The sequence below is a fragment of the Aquarana catesbeiana genome, linkage group LG03, assembly GCF_042186555.1.
Source record: "Aquarana catesbeiana isolate 2022-GZ linkage group LG03, ASM4218655v1, whole genome shotgun sequence".
In the NCBI taxonomy this organism is placed as follows: Eukaryota; Metazoa; Chordata; class Amphibia; order Anura; family Ranidae; genus Aquarana; species Aquarana catesbeiana.
The window spans coordinates 262,005,143-262,019,867 of NC_133326.1; positions in this window are offsets into that span (position 1 = coordinate 262,005,143).

A 14,725-nucleotide genomic window follows, 5' to 3' on the forward strand; every position below is an offset into this window, starting at 1 on the left:
GCCTGCACTGTATTAGCAACTGTACAATGACTGCACTGTATTATATACTGTGTACACCACCAGAAGTGTAGTAGAAACTGTACACACTGTATTAGATACTGTGTACACCGCCTGCACTGTATTAGAAACTGTACAATGGCTGCACTGTATTGTATACTGTGTACACCACCAGAAGTGTAGTAGAAACTGTACACACTGTATTAGATACTGTGTACACCGCCTGCACTGTATTAGAAAATGTACACCACCGAATGCACTGTAGATATAGGCTACACTGAATACAGAGTATATATATATATATATATATATATATATATATATATATATATATATATATATATATATATATATATATACACATATATATATATATAATATATATATATATATTATTATTATTATTATTATTATACGCGATTTATATAGCGCAAACCATTTACGCAGTGCTTTACAATGTATAGGGGGACAACACAATTACAGTACAATACAAAAGGTACAGGAGGGCCCTGCTCATAGAGCTTACATTCTAAAGGGAGGGGGTGGTGGTACAAAAGGTAATAGCTGCAGAGAATGATTTGATGGGGGTGGCTCGGGGATAATTGTTATGTGGGTGTGGGATAGGCTTCCCTGAATAAATGAGTTTTCAGGGATCTCCTAAAGGTGGACAGGGTAGGGGCTGATCGGACATACTGGGGCAGGGAGTTCCAGAGGATGGGAGAGGTTCTGGAGAAGTCCTGAAGGCGAGCATGGGAGGAGGTAACAAGGGAGCTAGAGAGCAGGAGGTCCTGAGATGAGTGGAGAGGACAATTTGGGCGATATCTGCAGATGAGGTTGGTGATGTAGATAAGGGCAATGTTGTGAATGGCCTTATATGTTATGGTTAGCATTCTGAATTTTACACGGTGGGGTAAGGGAAGCCAGTGAAGAGATTGGCAGAGAGGGGCGGCAGTCACCAGTGGCGTTGTTAGGTGGGTGCGGGGAGTGCGGGCCGCACCGGGTGACACCCGCCAGAGGGGTGACACCCGTAGGTAGCGGCACACACCGCTACACTGCCCGCTGCGGCTTGTGCTGTGTCCCTCAGCACAGCGGACTGAAGCCGCCTCCCCCTCCTCTCTGTTTACTTCACACAGGAGGAGGAGGAGCCCGAGGGACACACACGGCTGTGTGCATCTGTCCGCGCTGTTCTGAGGTCTGTAAACTTTATGCATACAGTATGTGGGTGGACATGTGCAGGGGGATTCTATACTAATGGGGGGCGCTGCACTGAGGGGGATTCTATACTAATGGGGGGCGCTGCACTGGGGGATTCTATACTAATGGGGGCTCTGCACTGGGGGGGATTCTATACTAATGGGGGGGCGCTGCACTGAGGGGAATTCTATACTAATGGGGGGGGCGCTGCACTGGGGGATTCTATACTAATGGGGGCTCTGCACTGGGGGGGATTCTATACTAATGGGGGGCGCTGCACTGAGGGGGATTCTATACTAATGGGGGGCGCTGCACTGAGGGGGATTCTATACTAATGGGGGGCGCTGCACTGGGGGATTCTATACTAATGGGGGCTCTGCACTGGGGGGATTCTATACTAATGGGGGGCTCTGCACTGAGGGGGATTCTATACAAATGGGGGGCTCTGCACTGAGGGGGATTCTATACAAATGGGGGGCTCTGCACTGAGGGGGATTCTATACAAATGGGGGGCTCTGCACTGAGGGGGATTCTATACAAATGGGGGGCTCTGCACTGAGGGGGATTCTATACTAATGGGGGGCTCTGCACTGAGGGGGATGTCTATACTAATGGGGGTCTCTGCACTGAGGGGGATGTCTATACTAATGGGGACTCTGCACTGAGGGGGATTCTATACAAATGGGGGGCTCTGCACTGAGGGGGGAATCTATACTAATGGGGGGTCTGCACTGAGGGGGGATTCTATACTAATGGGGGGCTCTGCACTGAGGGGGGGATTTTATACTGATGGGGGAGTCTGCACTGACTGGGGATTCTATACTGATGGGGGTCAGCACTGGGGGGGTGTATGTACTGATGGGGCGGTCTGCACTGAGGTGGGAGGTTGATACTGATGGAGGGGGGTCTGCAGACTCTGTACTGAGGGAGGGTTTCTGTACTGATGGGAGGTCTGTACTGAGGGAGGGGGTCAGTACTTAGTGGGGGGTCTATACTGAGGAAAGGGGGTCTGCACTGAGCGGGGGTCTGTACTGATGGAGGGGGTCTGTACTGAGGGAGGGGAGTCTGTACTTAGTGGGGGGGTCTATATTGATGGAAGGGGGTCTGTACTGAGGGAGGGGGGCTATATTGATGGAGTGGGGTCTGTAGTTAGTGGAGGGGGGTCTGTACTGAGGTAGTTGGTGGAGGGGGGTGACACCAATTTTTTTGGCACCGGGTGACACCAACCCTAGTGACGCCACTGGCAGTCACGGATCGATTAGTGAGGTGTATTAGTCAAGCAGCAGCATTCATAATAGACTGAAGGGGGGATAGCCTGCATTAAGGAGAGAGTTGCATATACAGTATCTCACAAAAGTGAGTGCACCCCATTTCTGTAAATATTTTATTATATCTTTTCACATGACAACACTGAAGAAATTACACTTTGCAACAATGTAAAGTAGTAAGTATACAGCATGTATAACGGTGTAAATTTGCTGTCCTCTCAAAATAACTCAACACACAGCCATTAATGTCTAAACCGCTGGCAACAAAAGTGAGTACACCCCTAAGAGAAAATATCCAAATTGGGCCAAATTAGCCATTTTCCCTCCCCGGTGTCATGTGACTCATTAGTGTTACAAGGTCTCAGGTGTGACTAGGGAGCAGGTGTGTTAAATTTGGTGTTATCGCTCTCACTCTCTCATACTGGTTACTGGAAGTTCAACATGGCACCTCATGGCAAAGAACTCTCTGGGATCTGAAAAAAATAATTGTTGCTCTACATAAAGATGGCCTAGGCTATAAGAAAATGTCCAAGACCCTGAAACTGAGCTGCAGCACAGTGGCCAAGACCATACAGCGGTTTAGTAGGACAGGTTCCATTCAGAACAGGCCTCGCCATGGTCGACCAAAGAAGTTGAGTGTATGTGCTCAGCGTCATATCCAGAGGTTGTCTTTAGAAAATAGAGGTATGAGTGCTGGCAGCATTGCTGCAGAGGTTGAAGGGGTGGGGGGTCAGCCTGTCAGTGCTCAGACCATATGCACACTGCATCAAATGTGTCTGCATGGCTGTCGTTCCAGAAGAAAGCCTCTTCTAAAGATGATGCACAAGAAAGCCCGCAAATAGTTTGCTGAAGACAAACAGACAAAGGACACGGATTACTGGAACCATGTCCTGTGGTCTGATGAGACCAAGATAAACGTATTTGGTTCAGATGGTGTTAAGCGTGTGTGGTGGCAACCAGATGAGGAGTACAAAGACAGGTGTGTCTTGCCTACAGTCAAGCATGGTGGTGGGAGTGTCATGGTCTGGGGCTGCATGAGTGCTACCATTACTGGGGAGCTACAGTTCATTGAGGGAACCATGAATGCCAACAATAAAACAGGAAAAAGCTGTGCTAAAATATAAATAAATGAAAACAATATGTGAATACATAAAAATCAATTAATGTATAAAAACAAAAAAGGGTCATTGAGTGAGTGACCAGGAAAATCATCCATGGAGACAGAGAAAGTCCAAAAGAAGTGAATCCCTCAGTAATTCCCAGTGAAGGCTATATAAAAAACATGGGATAAAACACCACTCATTGAGATCCACCACCACAGAGATTTCGCGCTTACTGGAAGGCAAGCTTAATAAGTCTGTGTGGAAACTGGAGGTCCGGATGCCAAACCAATGGAACGTTCCCCAGACGACGTCAGTTATAGAAGAAACGTACGTCGGGAGGTTGACGCTCTGACATCATCGCGACCTTGATGTAAACGGGTGCATGCAACACCGGCCGGCGAACTGTTTTTATACTATACATTCTTGTAAGTGCAATTCCTTTCTTTTAAATAAACTTTATAAGCGGATTTACACTATGGCCAGTTTTCTTTTACCCTCATGATCCCGAGCCTGGGTTGGTGTATGAGCTGTTATCTGCTGTAGTTCCAAGTCCACGTTGAGCACAGAGAAGTAGCGCCATTGGTTTGGCATCCGGACCTCCAGTTTACACACAGGCTTATTAAGCTTGCCTTCCGGTAAGCGCGAAATCTATGTGGTGGTGGATCACAATGAGTGGTGTTTTATCCCATGATTTTTTTTTTTATCATCAAAGTTTATTGAAGTGAGAGAAATGCAAGTATGGAGTCGCAGCTCCACATAATGAAAAAACATAGATAGAATATACATATAAGTAAAATTAGCTGTAACAATATTTGGTCAGTTAAGTTTTATCTGCTGCGGAATCTAGCGTCTATGAATATTAATATATTTAATATGTGTCCTAAAACTTCGTATTATGCGGATTATCTTGGAGAAAAGAAAGATAGTTTGAAGATAGAGAGAGTAGGAAGATCAGTAGTGCACAGATAATGAATTGGGTTTAGACCCATAGATCATCATTTTGATTAGTCATTTTCCAGATTTAGTTTTATCATAGCATTCGTTCAGATAGTGGTGAACAATAACACAAAAACCCATTGAGAAAGTAAATCTTCTGTGGTTGATCCAGCTGGAAGGTTCACACATCCTTAGCGTGAATTGAAAAAATCTGAGTATGTCTGAGAATATTTGTATAGAAACCAGGGTGTCCACGTCTTGTGGAAGCACTCTACATTTTCACCTGCCTGGGCAATGGTCTCCTCCATCTCACATATCTCGGATATATTACCAAGCCAATCCCTCATTGTTGGAATTTTTGTGGATTTCCAGTGAAGTGGAATAAGTGCTTTTGCAGCATTCAATAAGTGTTTGGAGAGAGAATGTTTGTATTTCTTAATGGGAAATTCTGTAACATGGAGGAGACATCCTGCTGTGTCCAGTGTTAGTGTTGTTTCTGTGATCTGAAATATTTTCTCCCTGACCTCTGACCAGTAAATTTCCAGCACTGGGCATTGCCACCAAATGTGTAGTAAGGTACCCTTTTCATTATGGCAATGCCAACATGTGTCTGGGTAATCGGGAAACCAAGAATGTAACTTTACTGGTGTGGCATACCATTGAGTAAGCAGTTTGTCGCTGTTTCCTGAGTTCTTGTACTCAGAGAGCATTTATGGGCAAAAATGCATGCTTTTCGCCATTGTACATCCGACAGTGAGACACCTAATGCTGTCGACCAGCTCTCCCTGAGTCCATGTCCATTTGCAATCCCTCCTTCTTGAATCCATCTGTATGCCAGTGAAGTCGCTTTGGGGATCGGTTCCTCTGCCTTACAAACCGATTCTAATTCTGTTAGTGGTCTACTAAAGTTAATTTTTTTCGCTGTTTGATTAAGGTAGCTTCGACATTGAAAATAGGTCCACAAAGGTAAGTCTGGGAGATCATTTTCTACGTTCATGTCAGTAAAGTCTCTGAATTCTTGGTTGTGTAAGCAATTCATAGCTAGTAGAGGTTTGTTTTTGTTGTTAGACCGTAAGAAACGATTTCTCATTCCCAGTAAAAAGTCAGGGTTATTCTGCAATGGGGTGAGTGGGCTTAGATGAGAGGAGAAGTTTGCGAGATCAGTTAGTTTATGGAAGATTGCTAAAGTGGTCCCTATAAGAGGATGTGATTTCATGTCTGTCATATGACTTGTCCATGGGATCCATGGTGAGTACCTAATGGGGGTATGGCTCAGTACCTCCTCCAATTCTACCCAATCTTTAATTTTGTGATGGCAGTGCCAGTCAACTATCCTAGTGACATGTGATGCTAAGTAATAAGTGCGGAAATCAGGGATACCCATCCCTCCCCTTTCTTTAGGTTGTGTGAGTAATGTGAATCGGATTCTGGGTTTTTTGTGGGCCCATATAAATTTCATTTGGGTTGAATTTAGAGCTTTAAAAAAGCTTTGGGGGATTTTGATCGGTAGATTTCTAAATAAGTAGAGGACTCTTGGTAGAATAGTCATTTTACAGATAGCAACACGTCCGAACCAAGAAAAACCCTTTGGATGCCAGCTTTGAAGATCTGTGCAGATTGTTTTTAACAGGGGAGTAAAGTTACGTTCATAAATTTGAGAGAGCTTGGGAGTCAGTCATATCCCTAGATATTTAAGCGCTGAACTTTCCCACTTAAAGGGGCAGTTGGATTTGATAGTTGCTTCGGACTTGGAATAATTGATTTTTAGGTTGCAAATATATCCAAATAAAGAACATTCTTTCATTAAGGAGGGGAGTGAGATATGGGGGTTAGAAATAAAAAATAACAGGTCATCTGCGTAGGCCGCTACCTTGAACTCCTTTTCAGCTATTTTAAATCCATGTATTGCTTTTTCTGCTACAATTCATCTGATGAATGGTTCGAGTGTTAGAATAAATAAAAGGGGTGAGAGGGGACAACTCTGTCTCGTGCCATTACTAATTTTTACTGTTTCTGAGAGCGAACCATTAATCTTGAGTTGTGCAGTAGGATTTTTGTAAAGCGAGGAGATCCATGTCATCATATGATTTCCTAAGCCAATGTACCTGCAGGTCTCCAGCATAAAATCCCAGGCCACACGATCAAAGGCCTTCTCCGCATCGGTCGATAGGAGAAGGCCCTCGATGTTCCTTGTCTGAGCAGCGTGTATCAAGTTAAGAGTTTTTATAACATTATCTCTGGTTTCTCTTCCCGGCATGAAACCTGCTTGCTCAAAGCCTATCAGGTTGTGAAGCAGGGGCTTCAACCTATTGGCTATTATTTTATACATCAATTTCACATCTAGATTAAGCAGTGAAATTGGCCTGTAGCTGGCACATTCTGCTGGGTCCTTGTTTGGCTTGGGAATGATTGTAATGTGTGCCGCAAGGAAATTTGGAATCTCCCAGGGTTTTGACATGTAATTCAGAGCTTTCAGCAGCGGCTTAAGCAAAGTGGTCTGGAAGGTTTTATAGTATATGGCTGTGAAGCCATCCGGTCCCGGACTCTTCCCTGGTTTAAGGTCTTTGATTGTTTGTTGTAGTTCTATAGCTTCTATAGGTTTTTCTAGTTGGGATATGTCATCTGCAGTCAGGGTGGGTAGATTGGATTCTTTTAGATATTGCTGAATAATTTGTTGCCTTGTTCCCTGAGTCGAACTAGGTTTTTGTGAGCCAGGAAGATTATATAGGGCAGTGTAGTAATCGTGGAAGTGGCGTGCGATATGTTTGATGGTAATGTCCATTTTCCCCTCCTTCGTTTGTATGACTGAAATGTTTTGTTGTGTTCTTGTGTTTTTCAGGGCTCTCGCTAAAAATTTGCCTGTTTTGCCTGTTTTTACCATGTTCGTAGTAAATTTTTTTCTTAAAGAATAGAAATCTTTTAGACCTCGTATCAAAGATCTGTTGCAGTGCTTTCCTGTTTTCTAAAAGTTCTGTTGCAGATTGTTCTGTCAGGGACTGTTTATGTAAGGTTTCCAGGGAACGGATTTTCTCTGTCAGGTGTTTGATTTTTTTTTCTCTTTCTTTTTACGTTGGGATCCTAGTCTAATGAATTCCCCTCTAATTGTGCATTTATGGGCCTCCCAGATTGTTAGGGGATTGACCTCTGGGGTGGTATTGTTTATAAAGTAGTCTTTCAGCTACGTGGTTATTTGAGGTAGTAAAATTGGATCCGTCAGTAGGACAGAATTTAATCTCCATGTACTAGTTTTTGGAAGGGGTTCTGATAAATTTAGAGTTAGGGATGTAGGGGCGTGGTCTGATAGTGTTTGAATCCCTATACTTGCATCCGAAATCTTGTCTAGATCTCCTTGTGAGACAAAGATGTAGTCTATTCTCGAGTATCTACAATGCGGTATCGAGTAGAAGGTGTAATCTTTATCATCAGGGTGCATGAATCTCCAAGAGTCGACTAATTTTAGGGAGTGAAGTAATGTTTTGATCCTTTTAAGGATTTTGTACGTGATATAGATTTTGCCTGTAGATGTATCAGTTAGTTGATTCAATGGAACATTGAAATCTCCTCCTAGGATAAGGCATCCTGAGCTGAATTCTTGGAGTTTGTCAAGTGTGCGTCTGCAGAAAGTTAAATGTGTTTTGTTGGGAAAATATACATTAGCGAGCGTAATGGGTGTACCATAGCAATTACCCTTCAGAAATAAGAACCTGCCCTCCGGGTCAGTGAGTTTGTCTGTGACTTCAAAGGAAGCATTTCTACTAATAAGTATAGATACTGCTTTGGATTTGGCCAAGTCATTGGTTGCATGATATGCCTGCATGAAAAAGGAGTCAGTAAGTTTGGGAACCTTTTGGGTCTGGAAGTGGGTCTCTTGTAAAAATACAAATCGGGGCTTACCTTTTTTGAGTTCTTTTAGGAGAGCATTGCGTTTTTCAGGGATGTTTAAACCTTTTGTGTTGTGAGAGATCACTGTGGGTGCATGTCCCAGGGATGAGTAGGCCATCGTGTGGACTCAGAGAGAGCTGGTGAACCAGGATCTGGAAATAAAGCTTTAATCACCGTTAGGGTTTTTGTCGTATATTACGTTCAGTCAATATACCTTGTTAAACTTGTGAAAAAGAAAGAAATAGTGGAGTATAGTATAAGGGAGAATAAGAAAGAGTAGAGAAAGAGAGAGTAAGAGATACTGTAATCTCCCTGGTTACCAAAATAGGTCCAAGGTAAGTAAGTTAGTGCTCCCTATCAGGGTAATCCTCTCCTGCCAAGGAGCACTTGTTGGGACGTAGTGGGCAGCTACCTGAACTATCGAATCAACAAAATTAAGTGTATTAGAAAAACAACACTTGATACTAGAGCGAAAACCGGTAGCAGCCTGTATAGATATTACATAGGCTAAATTGGTCAACTATGCACCTAAGGTGCCTAACGAAGGAAACTGTAAACTCTGACTGTGGAGAGCTAAACAGAAACAAAAAATGATAACTTCAGCATAGATGGAAATGCCGCCATTCTGGATGGAAATCGCAAGTCCCTTTTCCAAGCAGGGTCAGTCACCTGCTATTTCCATGCAGAGATGTAGGCAAGGGAAGGTCGAGAAAGTTGTCGTTTCCCCATTTTTATCCCTGATATAAATATAGTCTGCAATTCTTTGTATGTAGGTTACTCTGTCTTTATGAACTAAAGTCCTCCTATTTCTACTACCATCCCTATGGCTGTGGTACTCGTTAAACCCCAGCTCATTGGTATTGTGGTCGAAAGTAGTCTGTAGAAGTGATAAGAGTGATAGTTCCAAAAATGAATGATCTCAATCCGTATTGGGAGAGTCAGTAAGACAGAGTATTAAAATGCAGTGGGTTCAAAGTGGGGAACAATACATGTTCATCAAAACGACTCCAGTCGGATATATTTTAAAATCTGTGTGGTAAAGTGCTTTAGGGCCAGCGGAAGAGGCATTGTCCTGGATAAGTGTTACTCACGTTCGTGCATGGAAGTGGTGGTCACGGGGGAAGCCTTCAAGCTTCATCAAATCCCCTGGAGGAATGAGGTCTGTTGTTAGGGGTTCCTGCTTGAGAGCCACCAGGGCGTGATGATTTCATCTTTTTTGGATGACGCTTGTCTGGGGAAGCGAGTGGCGATCTGGGTTGTGACCTCTCCAGGGGGGGCAGCAAGAATTCTTGGTACCACTCCGGTAATTCTACTAGAACCAGTTGAAGTGCCTGACAGAAATCCAGAAGATCTTCTGGTGAACGAAGCATATGTTGTCTACTGTTGTGGTTCACAAGGAGTGCAAACGGAAAGCGCCATGTGTAGCGAATGTCCTTCTCTCTTAGTTTGTCAAGCAATGGCCGAAGAGCTCTCCGGTTCTTTAGGGTGATCTGTGAGAGGTCATGAAAAAGCATGATGGTCTCACCATTAAAGATGATCTGGTCGTTTCTGCGTGCTTTGCACATAATGTCCTCCTTTAGAGAAAAATTTTGCAAGCAGCATATGATGTCACATGGCGGCATGTTATCAGGCCCTCTGGCTCTGAGTGCTCTGTGTGCTCTCACAAATTCTATGGCCGTGTCTTCCAGTCTTTCCAGCAGGCTATTGAAGACCCTCTGTAGTGCTGGGGTTATTTGTTCAGCCTCCACAGTCTCAGGGATCCCCCAACCCTAATATTATTCCTCCTTCCTCTGTTGTCTAAGTCCTCCAAGTGTTTATTAATTTCAATGAGGTGATGGGACTGTGTGGAGGTCACTCTTTCTAGGCAGTGTATCGCCTCGTCTCTGCATTTGCCTGCAGCTTCTGCCGTGGCCATCTTGTCCGTGAGGACCAGCATGCTGGACTTTAGGTCTGTTATTGCTGCAGAGAGGGTGGCTTTAATGTCGGCTGCAAAGCCTGACATGCCAGCGTAGGTTAGGGGGAGATCGGGATGAGGAGTGCTCCTACCATTGTCATCCGCCGTGAATTGGGAGTCCTCGCTGTATTCTTCTTCTACATGCGGCGTCGCCATCTTGGATCCTGACATGCCGATCCAATCCGCCGGGGGATTTTGGAATAAATCCGTGATGTTTCTTCCTTTATAGGCTGCCGCTAAGCGGTGGGATCTCGTGCGGGTGTCCCCAGGTTCCTCCTGCTCATTATCAGGTGCTTTCGGTGCGAAGAGACGGGCTTAGGCTGCTGTGATACCAGAGCTCCTGTGTTAAGCGTCCATCTCTGCCACGCGCCAAGCCACGCCCCCCCTTATCCCATGATTTTTATATAGCCTTCACTTGGAATTACTGAGATATTCATGTCTTTTGGACTTTCTCTCCATGGATGATTTTCATGGTCACTCACTCAATGACCCTTTTTTGTTTTTATACATTAATTGATTTTTATGTATTCACATATTGTTTTCATTTATTTATATTTTAGCGCAGTTTTTTCATGTACTGTGACATACTGAAGCAGAGCATGATCCCTTACCTTCGGAGACTGGGCTGCAGGACAGTATTCCAATATGATAACCACCCAAAACACACCTCCAAGATGACCACTGCTTTGCTAAAGGAGCTGTGGGTAAAGGCAACGGACTGGCCAAGCATGACTCCAGACCTAAACCCTATTAAGCATCTGTGGTGCATCCTCAAACAGAAGGTGGAGGAGCGCAAGGTCCCTAACATCCACCAGCTCTATGATGTCGTCACAGAGGAGTGGAAGAGGACTCCAGTGGTAACCTGTGAAGGTCCGGTGAACTCAATGCCCAAGAGGGTTAAGGCAGTGCTGGAAAGCAATGGTGGCCACATAAAATATTGACAAAAAAAAAATATTGACAGAGGAGTGGAAGAGGACTCCAGTGGTAACCTGTGAAGGTCTGGTGAACTCAATGCCCAAGGGGATTAAGGCAGTGCTGGAACGTAATGGTGGCCACATAAAATATTGACACTTTGGGCCCAATTTGGACATTTTTACTTCAGGGGTGTACTCATTTTGTTGCCAGCGGTTTAGACATTAATGGCTGTATGTTGAGTTATTTTGAGGGGACAGCAAATTTACACTGCTATACAAGCTGTACACTCACTACTTTACATTGTAGCAAAGTGTCATTTCTTCAGTGTTGTCATATGAAAAGATATAACAAAATATTTACAAAAATGTGAGAGGTGTACTCACTTTTGTGAGATACTGTATATATATAGATATATATTTAGATATATATCTCTCTCTCTATATATAGATATCTATATCTATATCTAGATATATATATATATATATCTATATATATATCTCTATATAGAGATATATATATAGATATATATATATATATAGATATATAGATAGATCTATATCTATCTATATATAGATAGATATATAGATATATATATCTCAAATACACTGCCACTAACTGAATAACCTGCCTGCTTAATCTAACTCAAGCTATCTCTCTGTCCACGCCAACAGCACTACACATATATATATATATATATATATACATACATTTTTCTAAATATTTACTATATAATATTATTATTATATATCTTTTCATGTGACAACACGGAGGAAATGACACATTGCTACAATGTAAAGTAGTGAGTGGTACAGCTTGTATAACAGTGTAAATGTGCTGTCCCCTCATAATAACTCAACACACAGCCATTAATGTCTAAACTGCTGGCAACAAAAGTGAGTACACCCCTAAGTGAAAATGTCCAAATTGGGCACAAAGTAAAATAAAAACAAACAAATATTTTGTGTGGCCACCATTGTTTTCCAGCACTGCCTTAACCCTCTTGGTCATGGAGTTCACCAGAGCTTCACAGGTTGCCACTGGAGTCCTCTTATGCTCCTCCATGACGACATCACAGAGCTGGTGAAAGTTGTAGACCTTGCACTCCTCCACCCTCTGTTTGAGGATCCCCCACACCTCAGCTTCTTTAGCAGGGCAGTGGTCATCTTGGAGGTATGTTTGGGGTCATTATCATATTGGAATACTGCCCTGCTGCCAAGTCTCTGAAGGGAGGGGATCATGCTCTGCTTCAGTATGTCACAGTACTTGTTGGCATTAATGGTTCCCTCAATGAACTGTAGCTCCCCAGTGCCGGCAGCACTCATATAGCCCCAGACCATGACACACCCACCACCATGCTTGACTGTAGGCAAGACACTCTTGTCTTTGTACTCCTCACCTGTTTGCCGCCACACATGCTTGACAACATCTGAACCAAATAAGTTTATCTTGGTCTCATCAGACCACAGGACATGGTTCCAGTAATCCATGTTCTTAGCCTGCTTGTCTTCAGCAAACTGTTTGCGGGCTTTCTTGTGCATCCTCTTTAGAATACGCTTCCTTCTGGGATAAAAGCCATGGCCCAATTTGGGGTGTACTCACTTTTGTTGCATGCACTGACTGAATATAGAGTACACACTCAATATATAGTCTATGCCAAATGCAGAGTCTATCTATCTATCTATCTATCTATCTATCTATCTATCTATCTATCTATCTATAGATAGATAGATAGACGTGTATATCTATATATATAGATATAGATATATACATCTCAAATACACTGCCACTAACTGAATAACCTGCCTGCTTAATCTAACTTAATCTAACTCAAGCTATCTCTCTGTCCACAGCACTACTCACGGCCGCTACGTGAGCAACCTTATATAGTGTGGGGCGTGGACTTAGTCCCCCTGAGCCATGATTTGCCAAAGGCACTCTGCCTTTAGCCAATTATGGCTCTCTCAGCAGAGCACGCTGTGATTGGCCAAATCATGCAGTCAGGTGCAGGTCAATCATCATAAAGCAATGCACTGCGATCTTGCAGTGCATTATGGGGCGTTCTGCAGCACTCAAATTGAGCCACATATCTCTCACAATCCTATTTGTACATTTCCCACTGCAAGCCATCCTATTCTCGATACTACACTTAATGACATGCTCATATACCTCAGAAATTCATTACACTCTCACATCATAACATGTATGAATCAGTTTAGAGTGGAGTTGAATGAGCTTGGCAACAGGGGGAGGAAAAAATGGGAAAGTTCACTAATACCTTCAATTTGCTAGTAGACTCAGAGATAGAGAGGAAGAAATCACATGGCTTAAAAATAAAGTAGCAGATCTTGAGGACAGATCTCACAGAAGTAACGTCAAGCTAAGAGGAATTCCAGAGTTGGTACAGCCTGACAAACTTAGAGCCCATGTTCAAGAATTATTCCATGCTGTATTACCTGATGTTACAAATTCTGAACTAATTATTGATAGAGTGCACCTCCCAAACCTATTTAGCTGACTGAAAAAAATCCAAGAGATGTGCTTCTTCGAGTCCATTATTTTTATGTCCAAGAAAAATTCTTGGACGTTTTTTACAAATTTCAGTCTCTTCTTCCGCAATACACATCGCTGCAATTTTTTTCAGATTCCTCCAAACACACCATGCAACAGAAAAAGAATCTCCTCCCGATTACCAAAGCTTTGTGCAATCACAAGTGCGTTTACCGCTGAGGTTATCCCACCAAACTAACACCAGAAATGGAAATTCTTTCAATATTACTGCTCTGGATGAAGGCTTGCAGTCACTTAGATAATGGAATATTTTACCCAAAGCAAAAATGTTGAAGTCGTCTTATAACTTTGTCTTTTTTATTTACATTAAATTTTTTATTGATTTTTCAGTATATCAGCATAACAGTTGTTGAGGTCACATTGTCAAGCCGTGATCTTTATATTGACATACAGGTGAAACAGTTAGGACTCGGAGTAGCAGGCTTAGAAAAGAGTCTAATTCACTTTCTATTAGTAACTCACAGGAACATAGTATGTGGTCCAAGTTAGAAGGGCTTTGTTGCCTCGCTCAGAACACCCCTAGAGGGATCTCACTGTGTCCAGTGCGGGGCAGAAGCACCTCCCACTCATTTCTATTTCCGCTCCATAAAGTTTTCTTAGCGAAGAGTCTTAGGTGTTTAAGGTCCACAAGGAGATTATCCTGTGATGAACCTTAACCTCCATAGTAAATTCAGACTTGGATGATTGTTAGCCCTTAGTAGGTAGGTCATAAGGATCTTATCATGAGGTGAGTAATCGGTGTCCTAGAGTTAGGAGTATAGAAGACTGTGTATTTTTTATGATATCTATCAGTGCACTGTGTATTCTACTGTGTGTTGTTAATTCCTATACGCTAAAGTCTTACACATTATATATGCTTTTCTTCTACTTTTATCCACCTCAATAGTAATGTGCAGTATTTACTGCTT